At 41.7% G+C, this 15,679-nt stretch overlaps 1 protein-coding gene across 16 annotated transcripts in view; it reads left to right on the top strand.

Moving 5' to 3' along the window:
- MTCL3 (MTCL family member 3) overlaps positions 1-15,679 on the top strand; it is a 95,473-nt gene that overhangs the window by 75,751 nt on the left and 4,043 nt on the right. For 13 of the 16 annotated variants that reach the window (XR_009762256.1, XR_009762259.1, XR_009762244.1 and 10 more), the window contains 2 exons: positions 7,377-7,465; positions 10,090-10,255. The gene's annotated coding sequence lies outside the window, so the exon portion shown is untranslated. Of the gene's footprint in view, positions 1-7,376; positions 7,466-9,272; positions 9,368-10,089; positions 10,256-15,679 lie in introns of all 16 variants that reach the window. The other 3 variants (XR_009762257.1, XR_009762255.1, XR_009762250.1) reach the window with 3 other exon arrangements.

Below are 15,679 nucleotides of genomic sequence, written 5' to 3'. Positions count from 1 at the left end.
CATGGAGCTGGAAGTGCTGCTGTTGAGGGATCTGATTCCCATTTGTGAGATTTGTGCCATGAAGGAAACTCCAGTACAGATCTATGAATTTCAGCTTTGTATTTCATTTGCATTGCATCATGAGCTAGGAGTGGTTGGTGCCTAAAGCACTTCTCTGTTGGGATAGTATTATGGCATGGCATGGCACGTGCAGACCACAACCAATGTGCATAGATTATAACAAATAACTGGTACCGAGGAAGGCATAAAACATCTGCCTGATCTTTAATATGTCGTAGATGTAGCAGAGATGAACTTAAAAACAGTTGAAGAATAATAATTTACTTAAAACATACTGGATTTTTTAAATAGCAGATTTACTACAGAAGCTTCATTACAAGAACTTTTATATATTGTTTTACATGGTAGCTATTTTTTGTTGTCTTGTACTATATTGACTGCACATTATTTGAAAGCCAAAATGTGTAGGTCAAACTGTTTTGTGTAGAGATATATTTAAAATAATGTTGAAATGACAACGTAGTGAATGCACATGTACAAAACTGGATGCATTGAGAGACATAATATATACTGTACTGAATGTAAATCTGAACATCATCCATGGATGACTTAGGACGAGGCTTCCCTGTGTTCACTTTTGGTTCATTCCAAGCCACATAGTACTGCATTCCTGTTCAGACACCTCTGGATAACACAAGATCAAAAAGCACCTCCTAGTGTCATGGTGTGTGTGTGTATATATATATGTATATGTATATATATGTGTGTGTGTGTGTGTGTGTGTGTATGATGTGATTGAACTATGCACATGTGTGCTTATCTTTATGATAGGGAGCACCACAGAGACAGAAATGATCCAAAATGAATGCTGTGTAAGGAGGTGGAGTGGTAGGAAGTACATGTATTTTGTAATATGGCTGAGATATTCAAAAACTCAGCTATGTTCAGTACATGATCTGGGAATGTTTACTCAGAAGTACATCACACTGAATTCAATGCCCTGTGCTTTCAGGTAAGTGTATTTGCTTCCAGGTTGCATCCCTAAAATGTATTGCATTTAATGGTGCTATCTTTTACATATGTTTATTGTCCCACTTTGAGATGTATATGTGCTACTTGTTTACCTTTAGAGGAGGCATTCTGTAAGACATCAAGGTAGAGAAATGGGGAGACTGCAAAGTCAAATGACTGCCTTTAGTCATTTGTAGTCCTATCAGGTGTGTCCCTCATGTGATTAATAATTGTATGTGGGGGAAAGGGGGTCATGCCTAGTGGCCTCAGCCTCTGCCATATCCTCCCTTTGCTGAGATTTATTTATTTGGGGCTGTGTCCGTAGAAGGAAACCTGCTCCAGTCTTTTGGTCCCCCTCTCCATGACGAGAAACCCTGATCATGCACAGTTCCTCATGATATGCAGGGGAGGAATCAGTTTTTCCACCACTTGCACCCACCACCTGAGGCAGTTGTCTCATTCTGCCTTGTTGTTTGAAGAGGCTGGGCTTTGGTGGGGAGGGCTAGAGGGGAGGGGGGAAGCACACAAATCCAAAACGTCACTCAGGTTTATCCACATAGCATTCAGACAGGATCTTCTCAGTGGCAGCACCTTGATTGTGGAAGTCTCTCCCCAGATGGAATTGATTACCCCACTTCTAATGGCTTTTAGGTGGGCAGTCAAGACATTTTTATTTCACCAGGCTTTTAACTGTATGTTCTCTTTGCTGGGTTTTTTTTTACTATTGTTTTTGTCCTTGTTTTATTCTCATTTAAAGCAAACTATGTAGTGGTTAAGGTGTTGGACTATGACCGGGGAGACCAGGGTTCGAATCCCCACAGAACCATGAAGCTCACTGGGTGACCTTGGGCCAGTCGCTGACTCTCAGCCTCATGAAAACTATTCATAGGGTCACCATAAGTTGGAATCAACTTGAAGGCAGTACATTTACATTTTTTTATATATCAGGATTGTGTTTTATGTTGTGAATCGCCTTGTCAGCCTTTATGGGGCTGAAAGGTGGCATATAAATGTTTATATACATAAATAAAACCACAGGGGGAGCCTACAGGAAAATAGCAGGCTTCCTTCTACAGACATGCCCTCAGTCCCCATGGAGTGGTGGGGTTAGAGGGCGTGACCCTGCTCTCTCCATGATGCAATTATGAATTGCTTATAGGAAACACCTGATTAGGTCTGGAATTTCAGCTGGGTCATGTATTCTACCCTCTCACAACAAGCTGCACCCATTTTGCACAAGTATTAAAGGCAAAGGAGCTTCGTCCTCTTTAGCATCTCATCACCCTTTTGCAGAAATCTTTGATATATGCACAAATGATGATCTAGTCTAAGTCACTCATCATGTTTTGTTGAAGAGCCTAGTTTCTGCTTTCACTTGAGATATGACCAGTTGCCTTGGCATCCGACAGATCACTGAATAACAGAGCCCTTAATCTTTCTTGTATCTTTTTTTCTTCTTTAGTCAGTGAGAGTGCTTGGCAACAGCCTGTATTTTTAGGGATTTGCAATGTACCAGTGTCTTCCCTTTTTTAAAAAACAATACCTTCTAGCCAAAATGTATCATGTAAATTTTAGCACTAATAGCACAGTTTTTTGGCTGTATTTTTTTTCCATTTCCTTGAGGAAAAAAAGTCAATTTACAAGTCACTGACTCAAACCCATAAATTTTTAAAAGTTAACAATGAAACTATGCTGCCAATAAGATGTTAATTCTATTCCCCTACCCCCATCCCTCCTTAATAAATACACCATTAAGTACTGAAGGGTAGATTCTTCATTCGCCCTCATGAAATGTCAGACTTTTCTGTAATTGCTGTAATTTTACAGTACTGCAAGATTACACTGCAGCTCTATCATTACAGACCTTCATTGGTGGTTTTAGGGCAAGACCACCAGGGCAGTTCCACTCAAGGCCCTGGGCTCACCGCAGCTGCATTTTCTATTTATCCAAGGGCTGAAAGCACCTGCTGTTTAAAGCCAAATGAGATATGGCCTTGTTCAGGGCTGGCCCCCAAGACATTTTGGTGTCTGGAGCAAAGGGCAAGATGGTTTCCCCCTTCCATTCTATGTACAGAAGCCAGCTGGGCTGGCAGTTTGATCTTACTTCAACACTGGTGATAGAATCGCATCTTCAGCCATGTCAGGCAAGAGGCCAAATTGAGGCCTTTCCCATGTGGCAATAAAGGGGAATGGCTGAGAGGCTCAGGAGGAACAGCTGAACGCTATTGCTGCTGCCCCCTCAGCATCCCTCACCTAAGGCAGTCTCCTATGTTTACTTAATGGTAGGGCCAGCCCTGGCCGTGTTTTGTTGTTCAAGTGTCTGCTGCACCGGCTGTAGACAGGTTTAAAGGCAAGGGGTAGGAGGGTATAACTTCTACAACAAAAAGGATGTGTGGCTGAGGGGAACTGCATACACACTTTTTGTTGCAAAGATTAGCCTCCCCGTTCTACACATGAATGGGGAGACACATGAAGTATAAACAAGGCTGGGCTTGGCTACTACCTGGATGGGGGAACCACCTAAGTTTCTGTATGTTGCTCTTACCTTCTTGAAAGAAGGAATGGAAATACTGTTTTAGAGTAGTTACCTGTAGTTATGGCACATTCTGCCTGGTCAAATCCCCATCGCCTTTTCCTTCCTGGCCTGATTCACAGCGGAGCCAACCCGCACAGCTGCCTGCCTTTTATTTCTCACCCACAACCAATTTGCTTGCTGGGCTGCTAGTTGCCATATGGTGCACCATGGGATTAGGGAAATGAGGGGCAGACATGGTGGGATTCTTGCCAAACTTTATGGATAGGCCCAGTTGAGCCAACAGGGAACTAAGTTAGGTGGGAAATGATCATGGGAGCAAATGAGACTTTCCACAATGGCTGAATTCAGCCTTGAGGCTTCATGCTTCCGTACGCACATAGTGTATAATGAGTGTGGTGGCCAGGTATGCATTGCCAAAAAAAGAGGATTTGCGTTACCAAAGAAGAGCACAAAAGAAGACAGTGAACTGTCTATCAAGGAGTTGCAGTGTGAGTTTATGCAAGGAAGGTGTCTTAGTAATAGTTTCCTTCCAAAACAGGAACTGTCCCTCACTCTGAGTTGAGAGACTGGTTTCTGGCTTGCAAATATTTGGCATCTTGGAGGCATGTTTTCCACATCCAGTTCTCATATTTTTCACAGGACAATAGAAAGCTGCAATGGTAGATCATTGGTCAATCTAACTCAATATTGTCCACACTGACTGGCAGTAGTTTTCTGGGGTTTCAGACTGGAGTTTTTCCCTACCAAGAGAAAGCAGGGATTGAACCTGGGAACTTTTGCATGCAAAGCATGTGCTTGACTAGAGATCTGCAGTCCTTTCAGTCTTGCAAGATGTCCTTGAGTGTGGACTCATGCAAGCAGACATACTGTGCAGAATTTTATAGATCATGGACAGAGTAACTTCCACTAGCTTGAAAACGAAGGAATATGTGGTGGGTCACGCAATCCTTTCCCCTCTAGTTGTGCAAGCCGTCTCTGCCACTCTCGAATTAAACAGGAATTTGAAAGCTCTTTCAAGGGCATGGATATTTCTTTCCTCTGAAAATATTTCATGCCCAGAGCTCCTGGTCACAGATAAAATAAGACAAGGATCTGGTGACATGTGTCGCCAATACTTTGGAAACAGAGCAGAAAAAAGCAGGTGCCACCATGAAGCAGAAATAAACCCCAGTCATTGGAAAATAGAAAAATTTGCCAGAAATGGTTCCTAAATGTGTCATAATAAAAAGAAAGATGAACTGTTGATGACCTTCAGGAGTTGTTTACAACATGTGCAGAGCTTTAACAACATCACAGTCTGGTTCCTTTGCTAGGCTAGGAATAGAGGATTAACTTTATCTGTTGCTGCGACAAGGGAAAACGAAGTGCAGGATGTTGGTACAAAATGTTTACCAGCAAATTAGTCAGTGCTGAAAGTAAGCATAAGTGAAAATCCGGGTCATTCATTTCCAGCAGGGCACATTATAATCACTACTGAGGTGCCCACCATATAATAAGAATCTCTGAGATCTGCAACATGACTTCCCTGTCCCCCCTCGCAATAGTTTGAGGCTGTAATTTTCAAACATTCAAAGAGCTGAGATTGAAGCGAGGATGGCTGACTAGCTGCTGATATTGAAATGACCCTTAACTCTGCGATGAGAGAGCCCTTTCCTTTTTACTGGACCTAGTGTAAGACTGCATTGTGGAAGTTGTGTTTTGCATGTCAGAGTTCTTAGGTTCCTCAGACTTTCAAACTTCCTCTGCCCGTGCTGATAAAGCAATTGAGGGGAAGTAAGTTGGCCAATGGATAACTTTTAATTGCAGACATCTAGAACATGATTATTTTATATGGCAGTTTCCCCAGCTGCTGTGGCTTTTCTTTAATGAAGATAGTCTTCATTATTGAGATTTTACTTGCAGTTGCTATTAAAAATTGTACTTGCCAACTTATGTCGAAGATAATTTAAGGAGAGCAGTGCACAATGCAATACATAATAAGTCGGCAGAATTTGGAAGTGTATGCAGAAGCCTTAGACCCTAGAGGAAAACAGGATATTTATTGTCTTCGTCACTGTGTGCAGAAAATATTGGAAGTAGAAGCAGCTAGCATACCAGGCCAGATGTATGAGATTAAGCATGGTGTGGAGAATATGGAGACAAAAATGTTTTTTGCCCTCCCTCATAATATTTGAACTGGGGGCCATTCAGTGAAGCTAAATGTTGGAAGATTCAGGATAGACAAAAGGAAGTGCTACTTCACACAGTGCAGAGTGAAGGCCTCCAACCTGGATGGCTTTAAAAGAGGATTTGACGAATTATTAGAGAATAACGCCATCAGCGGCTGCTAGTTACGATAGCTATGTTCTACATCCACTCTCGGTTGTCGGGTTGCTCAACAAAATTATCAGCCATAGCAGGCAACCTTGACACAAGGTTCTATGATTCTAAGGGTGCTATGCATGGTTTACATGGGTCAATAGTACAGGCATCACCAGTACCCCATATGTACTGAATGGGCACCCTAGAATAAGTCCCCCAAAGTGCTGCAATGCTCAGGGATTCTATGGCAGATGAGCAAGAGTCCATTGCAGGTGCTGATGTGGAAAGGGTTCTGTGGTCATTTTTATTACAAATCTTCATTTCCATCCCTGGGCAGTATAATTCTTGCTTAAAGAGGATGCCTCACAGCACTTTCTGGGATGATCTAGACTTGTACTAGGAGAGAGAGAGAGAGAGAGAGGTTTCTAGATCCCCAGAGCAATTGTAATGGAAAGCCGAGTAGGAGAAGGTTTGGAGTAAACAATTGTGGGAAACAAGTAAAAGTAAATATAAAGATAATCACCTTCACAGAGACCATTGAGACTTTTTAGTATGAGTACATACCCATGGGTCTGAGAGTTCCCTGTAGCCTATATACATGTTTTAAATACAATAGATTGTGTACTGTATATGATATAAGTATGATTTCAAAACCAAAATATATTATAAAATGGCAATAGAGTATGTAGAGGCCAAGCTGTTGAGTGCCTTATGAATCCAAACCAGCTCCTTAAAATGTGCTGATACAGCCAGCAACAGGCAGGCAGTGGAGGCTTGGAATATTGTTCTTCTGTGCTCCAAGTGACCCCTCCACCCACCATGAGGTGGGGTTCACTGAATTCCACGCCAGCTGCAGCTGTTGAAGAGTCTTCAAAGGCACCACACATATAGTTCATTGCACACAGGCATTAATGAAGATTGTTAGGCTTCATTCACATTCTCATTTAAAGTTTAGAGTTGGTTTGTTTTTTTGCCAGACATTGGAGTTTGATAATATTTTTTGAGTAATCTTCTCTATAGAAAGAAAATACTTTTGAATAGTAAGAGATTGACTGACTGCTATTATTTTGAAGGAAGAAACAGGAAATACATAAAAAAGAAATATATAGAAGAAAGTTGCTTTCGTATCAGTGCTTTTGAAAAATTGACATATGTGCTTCAGTGAAAGAATGCTTCTTTAGAAGAAAGACAACTGCCTTTGAAATCTAAAACTGTCTATTGTCATAGCTCTAATATTTACACAAGCTGCTTTGGCAAGTTTTAAAACTGGGCTCCACTATAAAACCTAAAAATGTCCTGGACATGAAATTGTTTACATATAATATGAGAAGATATAAAGTTACAGGGCTGGGGATTGGAAGAGACTTTAAAACCGGCCTCCGTGTGCTGACGTCACGTGGAAACCAGCTGTTAGGATGATGCTAAACGGAACTGTTTTTCAGTTTGCAAAAAGTTGCAAAGTTGATCTAATAGAGTTCCAAGGGCTGTCCTGGTTGAGAAGCTGATTATTTTTCCTCTGTATTTTCAGAACTTGGAGCCTTTTCCCACTTCACTGTTTTCACTGCTACCTCACATTTGGACTGAAATATTTTTGAAAAGATTCTTCCTCTACAAAAGGTAATTTTTTTTGTTTTCATTTTAAACTTCATTGTTGTTTTATCCTCATTTGGATGGGAATATTCTTCAAAGTGAGAAGGGGCTAAAACGTTGTGTTCAAAGGCTTTCCTAGACATCTGTCTAGTTTGTCCTCCTGATTTGAATGTAGGTCAGTAATCCTCTTGCTAAGGAATAGATTATTTAAGGAAAGGCTGAGGGGTAGCTTTGACTGAAAGAACACTTAAAAAAAAGACTTTTACTTTTCACAACCTGAATCTTCAATGTGCATGCACAGCTGCACATAAGCTTGCGGCTGTTGTGATCAAAAGTAACCGTTTTGCAGTGTGCATTCAACTCTCTGACACAGCTGAATGACTGCACTGCTCATAAATCAAAAGGCTCTCCCTATCTGAGAGCTGACTTGTGCATCCACTTTTGTTCATCTCCCTTAAAACATAACACCTCCTTGGCTCATGTCACTGCCTGCTATTTTTAGCAGCTGCTGTCCATACCCCAGAAAGGTATTTATTTCAAATTATTTGGGCTAGTATGTGTGTTTGTGTGAAGAGAGAGTGGGATAAAAGGAGAGCATAATGCTATGCAGTGTGTGTGTGTGTTTAAAGAAAAACTTGTTTGTTTCACAGATGAAACAACCAGTAATGCAAATGACATTGATTGTAGGCATAAGCTTTTTAAGTTGAGACCTTATCCCAGTCTGCGTCTGTGTTGGAATTGGTTTTTAATATGTTTTTAAACCTTTTTTTTAAGCAGTATGTTTTTAACCCTTTTTTAAGATGTTGTGAAAGCTTTTTAAAAATGTTTTTAAAGATGTTTTGTTTTAATGTATTTTAAAATCTGTTTTTATGATGTTTTAAAGTGTTTTTAGTGCTTTTGTTTGCTGCCCTGGGCTCCTGCTGGGAGGAAGGGCGGGATATAAATCAAATAATAAATAAATAAAATAAAGTTTACTGTTGTATTGAGCTACTGACCTTGTCTAGGACACATTGGAAAGTGTCAGTACAGCAAAAGGACAGACGCCCTGCTGTTCTCCAAAGCAAATGAGAGCCCTGTCTCACACTGCATGTTAATTATTTCTTATAAAAGGAAAAGGTTTCATATTTACATGGAGAACAAACTTTGATACAAACGATCTGCCAGGATTCTTCAGTCGAGCCTCCCCCCCCCCCCCCGGCCATATGTACAAATAATACAGGAGAAGGAAATTTAATTCTAGTCTCCCAAGGAAGAAAGGATAATTTAAAAAGAAGGTATGGAGGTAATGGAAGGTCCTCTGAGGAATTTATCCACCATAATACCAGCTTGAGTATCTAAATATCACACTTGCGATTCAGTATCCATGGGTGCAATTAGCAAGAAAATGTGGCTGATCCATAAGCAGCAATGTGAGCAAACAAACAGAGCATGAAGGGAAGAAATAATATGCTCTTGAGGAAGTCGGGGAGATATCCAACACTGTGTGAGTAGACCCTTTACTCTCCTACCCCCTGCAGTCTCCAAACTCTACAAAACAGATTTGGGGGTGCTCATAGGGGGCTGAAAAGGGAGAGGTGAGGAAGGAGGCGTTATGTTCCATAAGCGGAAGTCTGTTCTTTAACAGATGGACACAGGTGGATACCACCCAAGATGTTGCTCGGTTGGGCCATCTGGATATGTTTCACCAAGTTGTATCATTGCCCTTCAGGGACATACTTTGCTCAAGCCTGCTAGTACTATACTATGAATAATTTGCAAAGTGCTTTACAGATTTTATTGCTGTTAACCTCACAACAACCCTATGAATAAGGTCATTATTGTTCACATTTTATAGACCTGAAGCTGAGGCTCACAAAGCGACTTGCTACAGAATGACTCTGAGGTAGAAGAGGAACTTGGACCCAGGTTTTCTGGATCCAAGCCAATAATGTAACTACTGGACCACACTAGCACTTTGCTCAAGATGTATTGCAATCTGACTGATAGGCACTACCTTTTGGAGCGCTTTGGTAAAGAGGAACCTGTCATAGGGCAAGAGCTTGAGTTATGTGACCCTCATCTCTCTTCCGGCAATCTCATTCTATGTTGCATGTAATGTAACACCTGCTGTGCTCTTCCAGAACTCGACTGCATTTGGATTGTCTCCAGTGTGGTTTCCTAATCTTTCTCCTGTTTAAGTCAAATGAATGAAAAATGGGAAAATCCTTCTTTTAATTCCACTGAAGTTTGTCTGAATAAGTCTACTCAAACGTAACTGTAACACCTATCCAAATACTGTACAGCGTCATTTTTTTGTAAAAGCAAACCAAGTGATTGTACATTATTGTAAACATTTAAAAATATTGAAATGGCTGCACAGGCTCATTTTTAAATGGCATTTAGACTGCAAAAGAGCTTTTAGTGCAGTGGAAACTTTATGTAAGAAGTTGTTTTTGAGCAACAGTCATTGAAGTCTCTGGCAGCTAGACCTTTGGCCTAAAAAGTGGTGGAAGCTTCATCTGCTGACTGCTTCTTAGATGAAACCAAGCCCTTTGCTTAAACAATCAATCCCGCTTGGCCCCCTTTTTATTAAGAATCCTGTGTTGTCTTTAAACAGTTCTGTTGCCAGCAGTGACCCTCATTTGTAATAAAGCTGCCCTGATTTTTTGCAGACAGGTATAAACTGAAAAGACGTTGCTGCATCCAAAGGCAGTTTTGGAAAGTGTTTGAAGCAAGCTGAGAGTGGAGAAAAGACTGAGCTATTTTGGAGCTTCAGAGTCCAATGAAAAGCTTGAGTGAGATCTGAAAAGAGAAGGACTTAAATGCTGCACTGCACGGGTGAGCCACTCAGTAACATCTAAATGGTTTAAGGAGGCACAGCAGGGAATTTCCCATCTCTTCTTATACTGCAAACCTATACATGTCTCCCTCTTTAGTTCAATGAGTCTTTTTTTTTTTTTACAATAATTTTTATTCAAATTTTCATAAAACATACGAAACAAAATCATAAAACATTCAAAGACAAAAAACAAAACAAAAATAATTAAACAAAAAAAAATAAAATATTGACTTCCCATTTGTCACAGATCAAATCAGTTATAGGTCTACAATATATAACAATCCTGTCTCTTAAATCATATTATAAAATCACTTTCCTCCAGTAGTTATCTTAATTAATCATCAAATCTCATAAACATTACTTTATTCTTTCCACAAAAAGTCAAAGAGAGGTTTCAATTCTTTAAGAAATATATCTATCAATTTTTCTCCAAATAAACATGTCGATTAATCCATCTCGTTAATAATTATAATAATCTTATTGTCATAACCATAGTCCAAATAAACATTTTGATTAATCCATCTCATCAAAATCTGTTAGGTTCAATAATTTCAATAGCCATTATTCCATTATCCCTGTTAGTTCCATCTTCCATCTTCAATAGTCCTGTTAAGTCCAGTAATTTCAGTGTCCAATCTTCCATTATCAGTATTCCATAATAATCTTGCTGTCGTAGCCATAGTCATATAGTAAGAGTCTGATGGGAATTTCCTCTATCCCAAATATTTTCTTGCCATCCATTCTGAATAAGTTGCTGAAATACTGTTGTAAAGTCATATCTCTGTTCTTCTTTTTTACAAAATGCACTGGCTCATCTCTTGAGAGTTTTTCCATTGTCACATGGCTGCAGTTAATTCCATAGATTTTCTCTATATCAAACTCCATCACGTCATTCCAGTCCAAAAGATTATCCAAGCCATTGATAACTTTATCTCTAATATCTTCATTAATTTCTTCAGAGATAACGTTAAATTCCAAACAGTAGATTTTATTTCTAAAATCCATAAACTCCAGATCTTTTTCCAATTCCACATTTGTTCCAATCTCCAGGGCTTGTATCTTCCCTTTATTTTTTCTTTTCTCATCTCTGATCTCATTCTCCTCTCTCACAGGATCCCCTATTTCTTTAAGCTCCTGCGTCATTTTGCTCAGTTCAATTTTCAGCTCCTTACTACCCTGTCGCAGGGTTTGTTTCGTTATCTCAATCTCATCCATTATTTTCTGAAACATAGTTACTTCCAGATTCTCAGCCACTTTCTTGATTGCCATTTTTAAAACCACGAAAACAAAGCAAAACAAAAATAAAGAAGAACCACTTCTTATTTCAGCAACAATTGGGTTAATATTCCAGGCTTGATGACATCACAGTATAAACAGAGCAGCCTGCCTTATCTCTCTATGTTCAAGAATGCAAAACAAATTTAGTTCCCAGCATCAAAACAGTTAGTGGCGTCGTGAAGAAGCAGATTCGTCAAAATAAAATAGACCAAAAAGAGAATAGTCCCAGACAATATAATATTCCTCGGAATAGAAATCAGGAATAGAAATCCCTGTTCTGTTTATATCTTTAGAATGCACTTCCAGGACAGCTTTTTGCGACAGAAACAGAGATAAGCTGTTAATTTCGTGAATAACAGAGAAGAGTTATAGCTCACCCAGAAGTTGTCCAAAGCCGATCAATCTGACAAATCTCCTTTTGCTGCAACAATTTAAACCAAGTAAAAAAAATAATAGAAAGAAGGGTGCTTGCCTGTTAGCCGTTCTCTCTTTAAAGAAAAGATAAACGTATCGCTTAAACAGATAGAGCTTGTTCGGAAGTCCGTCCGGCATTGTTGGCTGGACCTTATCTCATAAATTAATGAAATCCAGTCCTCCCAACAAAAACAGGCTTTTGAGGTTGATCTCTACGTTTCTCCCTGCCCGGGAGAAATTTCATCAGTCAAAAAAAAAAATGTTCTGACTGATTTATATCTGAATAAGCTTCTTTTGAGGCGGGAGCCCGTCCCAAAAGCAGGCACAAGCGAAGTCACCCTTCCCGGAAGTCCTTTAGTTCAATGAGTCTTAGGGCTCATCCAAACCCATGTTTTCCATATCCGGTTTGTCATATGACAGTCCTCACTTTGCCTGTTTGTTTGCTCTTTCTTGATTTAAAAAAAAAACGCTTTTGTTGCGCCCGCACACACAGTGGGAGGACCCGTACTTCTTCTCGCTTTTTCCCAGCTCCGCCCATAACACTCCCCCCTATCAGCCAATTGGTCCACAAAATATGACCTATGCTCCTCTCCCCCTTTGCAACGAAGCACAACAAGAGTGCGAAAGTATGAATGTCCTGTGGCTGTAATGGAGTTCTTTGCCGCTCGCCACTCTGGAGCAGGGCCGGTGGGGGGAGGGGGTCTCCAGGTGCTTATAAGCCAATAATTGCTGTATATTTTTTTTGCTCGTATTTGCAATATTACGCAAAAACGAATGTATGTGTCTTTGCCTTTATACATAGTAAACATTCTGGAGATACACACGGCTGGCAATTCTACCTATTTCTCCAGAACTGCGTGCCATGTCTAGGAAGGTAGACCACCAGTCTCTGTGGTTGTTGGCGCCTGAGACGCTGTAGCAAAAAGCGTTTGAACGTAAGAGTGCAAAAGTTTGAAGTTCCCATTGATTTGGTAATAGTGGCTGTAATGGAGTTCACCGAGTTTTAGGCTCTTTTACAGCTCCACTTACAGCTATTACATTTCTGCCTTGTGCAGTTGAGGGCAGCCAGAGCCCAACAGGAGCCTGGACAGGGTCCTGTGCCACCCTGGAGCCCAGGAACAGCAGGAGCCCGAGCAGTGCCTGAGCCATGCCGAGCTTCCTCGGCTCCTGCGGGGTGGTGGTGGAGGAGGCTACTTCACAGCAGCTGCACTGGGGAAGGTTTGGGATAGGAAGTGCCGTGATGTAGAAGCTCAGTGTGGCAGGAGGTGGCAGTGTCCCCTTCTGGCAAGACTGTTAACAAGCCAGGGCTTGGGGGAGGGGGATCTCCGCCTCCCCCCTCACACCACCTCCCCCCCAGCCCCCAGCAGCCTTTCCTAGCTAAGGAACCCCGCACGGCTGCTGGATCCCTCAATTCTTGGGGGCTGGTGGTGGTGGTGCCTCGTGCAGGGCCTCCCTCCCTTTTGCACACACACACGCACGCGTTGGACACATCCGTTCCCCTTTCTCCGCTTTGAAGTGTTCCCTCTGATAAAAGAGACCTGCAAACCACTTATCTGACAGTAATTGCTGTATTATTGCTTTCATTTGCGATATTGCACTAAACTGAATGTATGTATTTTACTGGGGGTAAACACGCCTGGCAATTCCACTTACTTCTCATGGAACTGCAAGCAAGTAAGGACGTGTCATGTTAATGGAGAGCACCCCCCTTCTAACAGCACCAATTTTTAATGGGGACCCTCCAAAACTCTGGAAAGGGAGGAGACACAGAGGAGGAGGGGAAAGAGGCGATCGCTGCAGCCGCTCCCGCCTCTGCCCTTGCCTTGCGTCCGCTCGCTGGCTCATAAATTCAAATTTCGCACTCTTGCGTCCAAGCGCAAAGGTCCAAGTGCGAGCAATAGGTTCCGGAGGGAAGGATCAGCCCCAGGCCCGGCAGGTGTGTGTGTGTGTGTGTGTGCAAAAGGGGGGGAGGGGAGGCCCTGGATTCGCACCACCACCACCAGCCCCCAAGAATCAAGGGATCCAGCAGTCTCATGGGGTTCCTTAGCTAGGAAAGGCTGCTGGGGGCTGGGGGGGAGGGTGTGCAAGGGGGGGAGGCAGAGATCCCCCTCCCCCAAGCCCTGGCTTGTTAACAATGTTGCCAGAAGGGGGGGAAATGTAGCCACCGCCACCTCCCACTGCACTGAGCTTGCTACATCGCAACGCTTCCTATCCCAAACCTTCCCCAGTGCACTGCAGTACCTGCTTGTGCACAAATGCGCATTTCCACATCTGGGAAGTACATGGCTCTGATTGCTTCAGTTTCCTGGGCTTTTCCAAGCACATTCGCGCACATGCGCACAAGTGAAAATCCATTATTGGATGGTAATGATGGAAGATGTACTGGGACACGCCCAAGGACCGCCCATGGACCGCCTACATGTCTATAAACCGTGGTATTGCATCCGAGCCTCTAATGTTGCAGCGGATGATTACCAGTTTTAAAAAGCAAATCGCATTTTTGCGGTAATGCCAAAGCGGATTTAACCGCGCAAAAATGCGCAAAACCACGCGGTGTCATATGGACAACCGAAAAATAATGAATACACAAAGTGATCATGTCACACATTATACAGTCGTCTGGATGAGCCCTTAGTCCCAGGGAGGTGAGTATAAGATTGCAGCCTGAGGTCCCAAACCAGATGCCATTAAAGTCAGTGAAAAGATGGTTTTTAGCTGCAAAGGGAGTTGAATCTAGCTCTTATAATTTGCATTTAACACATGGATTATAGTTGGTAGACTATATTTTATCCAAAAGCATGTAAGCCTGCACCTTTGTTTGCTAATGAAAGAAGCTGTCTCTGGATCTGCAACAGCTTGGCAGTTGGCTGAAATAAATCAGGCAATAGTCAAGGAATAGTTACAGATGAGTGAATTAATTTTGTCCCAGTCAAGTAAAGAAAAGGAGGGAAGCCATACATGAGGCAAAACATACAATTAGAGACTATTAATAATACTGTTTAAATAACCTCTTGAGAAGACAATGTGAGCTGTCAATTCAAATGGAAAGTTTCCAATGACCAATCCAACACACACTCATGTTCTTCCCATCACTTGATACAAATGTTCATGTGCATTTATTGAACACTTACCTCTGTACTGAAAGCTGGCTTTCCCTACACTGAGCATCATCGCAGAATGATTGTTGTGTTTTTATTGTCATCATCGTCACATCACCATAACATCATCTAGTCTAACTCCTTATTTTAAGGCAGGACCTTCATTGGGCATTCTCAGACTTTCCTACACTGAACCTCATTAAGGGGGGAGGAATCCCCAGTTACTCCCTACAATAGGAGCAATGTGTGGTTGTTAGATGGGAAGCCTATCGCTATTTCCCTTCTCCTCCCCAAGAAAGATCTATTTATTCGTTAGTTGCATTTATAGACCACACTGGGGTGACCCCTGGTTGGTTTCCGGCATATAAAAACACAAAACTAAAATGCAGGAAATGAAATGCTCACAATTAAAGGTGTGTAATTGTCACTGAGGTGGCAAGCCTGTGTCTAGGTTGTGTTGATTAAAAATATAAGAGGAGCCCTGCTGGATCAGGCCAAAGGCTTACCTTGTCCGACATTCTATTCTCACAGTGCCGCCCTGGGCTCCTGCTGGGAGGAAGGGCGGGATATAAATTAAATAATAATAATAGAAATAAACCAGATGCCTATGGAAAGCTTGCAGACGGGACCAGA

Source organism: Rhineura floridana, chromosome 4 (assembly GCF_030035675.1).
Source record: "Rhineura floridana isolate rRhiFlo1 chromosome 4, rRhiFlo1.hap2, whole genome shotgun sequence".
In the NCBI taxonomy this organism is placed as follows: domain Eukaryota; kingdom Metazoa; phylum Chordata; class Lepidosauria; order Squamata; family Rhineuridae; genus Rhineura; species Rhineura floridana.
Note: the sequence above shows the minus strand (reverse complement) of the source record. Positions and strands in the feature narration are given on the sequence as shown.